Genomic DNA, 4020 nt, shown 5'->3' on the forward strand with positions numbered 1-4020 from the left:
TAATTCCTCTTCCGCTCTTTCTTTTTCCTGGCAGTGAACAAAGAACATTGCCTCCTTGACCTGTGCCTATGAAGGCCTAGCATCTGTCACACTGGGTTTCCGTCCAACCGCAAGCCTGGTCCTCCCCAGGCCCCATGGCCTCGGTGCTGAGGAGGTGTGCTGGGCGGGGGCCACGGAGCCGGGCTGCAGAGCGAGCAGCTGGCTGTGGCCTGGCCCTCCCCGCCCAGCACTCGCCTGCGTGCTCTGGTCCCAGCCTGACCTCGCCCATCTGGAGGGGGCGGCTGCACGGAGCCCTGCCAAAGCCGGATTCCCCGGTGCCGACCCTGCCAAGCTGCACAGCATGTGGGGCTCACCCACAGCCCAGAGCACTTGGCCAGGCGGGGCCCTCTAGGGCCCCCAAATGTCCCGTGTGTCCTGGCGTTTGGGGAGAGGCCGTCACCAGCTAACCGTGGACCAGGTTTTTGCCCAAAGCTGGCAGGCTGTCCTGCGTCCTGTGCCCAAGCCAAGCCCGAGGGGCCCGACTCCAGGGCTGAGGGAAGTGTGCGAAGGAGCAGGGGGTGTGATGCCTTTGGCCTGAGTCAGAGATAAATAGGTGACCAAGCAGTGTCCAACCTTTGCCTCCCACCTCAGACGGTGGAATCCATGGCAGATCCAACCAGGTTTGGGAGAAACTGGTCTCCCTTTGAAAACAAGCAGCTGTGGTTTTGTCTCGTTCATTTTATAGGCGCCTCCTCTGAACACAAGAACCAGAGACAAGCCCCAACTTGGGGAGCTGATTTTCTTCCTCCTGAAGATCCCCCTGCATGGGAAGCACCCAGCCACTTCGTCTCCAGATGTGCCATTTTGGGAGCCCGGGCCCCTCTCCCAAACCTCAAACAGCTGTGGTCCCCCAGTTCAAGAAGAGCCTTTGTATCATTCCACCAACCCCAATGTCCGCTAAAACCCTGCCCCCCCCCCCCCCCCCCTTTCCCTGGAAAACCCTTGCCTGGGAAGATTAACCAACAGGCCCTGGGCCGCGATAAACCAGGCTCTGGGCCCTTATCGTGTGAGCCCATGCGTGGTTCCTCCATGTGTGGCTCCTAGGGAGCCACACTCTTGGCAATTATGCCCATGTTGCTGAAGAAGCTTTGTGGGGAATCGCCATGTCGTGGTCCCCCCTTAGCAAGGTACAAAGGCCCCTCTCCCCTTATGACAGACTCCGCAAGATCCAGAGTCCCCGTGGGATGGGGCAGTTGGTGGAGGGGGAGGAAGGTTCTGCATCCTGCGGGGGAGGTGTGTGCAGGGCGGAGGGAGGCAGTGGTGAGAAAGCTGGAGCTCAGCATGAATGGGAGCGCAAGCCTGTTGCCTGGAGACGAGTCGTGTGACTGTTGGAAGTGATCCTGGAGGGCTCCGAGCAGGCATTTAAAACTCACACGGAAAGCAGGCTGCGGACCCCAGATTGCAGATAGCTCTGGCAGGCGAGCGCCTCTCTGCCCCCAGACGGTTCCCTTTTGCTCGTGTCAGGAAGCCGGTGCCCCGTGTCTGCCAACTGGCTGCTCCTAGACCCCTTTTCAGCTGGGCCCCTAATTTCCTGAATGGCTGTGCCTCTTGCTCATGGAGGGCTCTTGCCTCTGCCGGTGCTGAGGCACTGACCTCTGGAGTAAGGCTTGAGGAGGGAGGAGGGAGGAAGCCAAGGAGCCAGAGCTGGGCCAGGACTCCTGGGACACTCCTGCTTCAGAACCCCCTTTTGTTGGGTGGCGTCTCCCCTGGTCCTGGTCGTGCCTGTGCCCTTGAGACACAGATCTAAGGGTGGAGCCGATGGTTCTGAGCAAACAAAGTCCCTGTGCTCTTACCAAGTTCCACATCTCGAGGTCCCAGCCCTCATGCCCCCCCCCAGGGTCACCGCCTCTTCCTCACTCACTGGTGCTGGTGGAGCCTGAGGCTGCCCTCCCTTCACCCCTGCATAGCCACCCTTTAAGATTCAGGCTCTGTCCCCAGGAAGGTCAGGGGAGAGCTGCTGAGGGGGACCCCAGTGGGTTCTAAGAAGGAAGCCAGGGGACTGGGGTGGTGGGGGCAGCCAGAGGAGGGCTAGGGCAGGGCCATGACTCTGCTTCTTGGGGCCTCCATCCTGCTCTGTCTCTGCAGCAACTTCGGGCTTGGCGTTTCCTTTCCCTTGACCTGGGGTCACCCAGGCTGGCTCAGCCCATCTTGCCGCTTCCCCTGATGTTGGGAGTAGCCTTCTGGGCTGATTTTTCACTTCTGTTTAGTACACGTTTCTTTTCCCCTGACCTTGGGGCTCCTGGCTGAGCGCCCCCCCCCACCCCCGAGAAGGCGTCTTCCTCCACACTTGAGCCTGCTAACTAGCCATGAAGAGTCTTGACTGACTGGGGTGGGGATGGGGGTAGATTTTTTTTTTTTTTAACACTTTTAAAATTAGATATACGGCCAGCATCAACTTTACCGTCTTAGTGTGTACCATTCAGTGGTTTTTAGTACATTCACAATGTCGTATAAACATCGTAACTATCGAATTCCATATTTTCCTCACTTCTAAAAGAAACCCCATCCCCATTAGCAGTCACTCCCCACCGCTCCCCACCCCACCCCCTGGAAAACACAGACCTACTTTCCACCTTGACAGACTTGTCTGCTCTGGGCACATCACACAAATGGGATCATATAATACGTGGTCCTCTGCGTCCGGCTTCTTTCTCTGAGCATCATGTTTTCAAGGGCCATCCACGTTGTAGCAGGGGTCAGAATTTCATTTCCTTTCTCCCCTTGTTTGAGTACTATTCCCTTGTGCAGATAGACAGTGTTGTCTTTCTTCACTCATCAGGTGATGGACACTGGAGCTGTTTCCACATTTTGGCTGTTGTGAATGATGCTCCAGTGTTGGAACATCTGTCTTCAGTGCTCTCGTTACATACCCCAGCATGGCGGGGAAGGGGCTTGAGGGTTAGGGGGGGCAGGGAATGCAAGGAAAGAGGAGGAAAGAGAGGGGCAGAGGGGGAGAAAAGAAGTGATGGGCCAGGAACAGAGCTCTGGAGCCAGACTGTGAAGTCAGGAATGCCTTGCAAAGGAGTTTGGACTTGATTCACCCCAGGGAACTTTTGGAGGCTTCTGAGTAGAGCAGGACAGTAAGGAACCTGCATCTTAGGAAGGCCTGGCGGTGCCTCAAAGGGCAGAGTGAAGCTGGGAGAGGCTGGAGGCCAGAGACACTCTAAGAGCTATCAGAAGACAGAGCCACCCGGTACCCACTCTCTGTTCCTATGGAAACAGTACCCTGATTTCCCTGTGGGGAACCACCCCTCCTCCACACTCCTCCCTTGCCTAAACCAAGCAGCACATCGCCCCTCCCTGGCCTCAGTGAATGGCCAGGGATAAGCATGACCGAGGATAGTCCGAACACCATGACTCCAGGACTTCTGCAGGAGTGGTAGAAAAGACACGGCCGCAAGAGTGGAGCTGCTGCAGCCGTCTTGCCACAATGAGGGGAAACCCATCCTGAATAGGAACTAAACCAGAGGACACATTGCCAGGAGTTAAGAGGGGGAGATGTCAGCACCAGGCCACGTTGTCTGAGCTCTGATGAAGCTAGCCCCCGCCCCTCAAAATCTAAGCCACAAATACACCCCGTTCTTTCTTTCTTGAACTAGTTGGAATTGAATTTTCTGTCATTTGCAACCAAAACAATGAGGGCCTGATCTGGGACAGCAGGATTGGGATGACTGCCGGGGACAGACAGAGAAAACACAGCTCAGGAAGGCAAGGGAGTTAACATTTCTGAGGACATACTGTATGCACTTTGACAAAGAGATCACATCTAACTCTCTCAACAAACCCTGCTGGCAGGTGCTAAGAGGTTGGAGGTCACCGGCCTAAGTAAGTGATGGAACTGGGATTTAAACTCCAAACCCGTTGTCTCTCCAACCTGCCACGCTGACCAACTTGGTACACGACAATGACAGACTGAGAAGGAGTTGGAGGTAGCAGCCCACGTGCCTGGGAGCACAGCGGGGAGGGGGTTGGAGGAGAGGT

Source organism: Mirounga leonina, unplaced genomic scaffold, assembly GCF_011800145.1.
Source record: "Mirounga leonina isolate KUSES-001 unplaced genomic scaffold, KU_Mleo_1.0 Mir_166, whole genome shotgun sequence".
Taxonomy (NCBI): Eukaryota; Metazoa; Chordata; class Mammalia; order Carnivora; family Phocidae; genus Mirounga; species Mirounga leonina.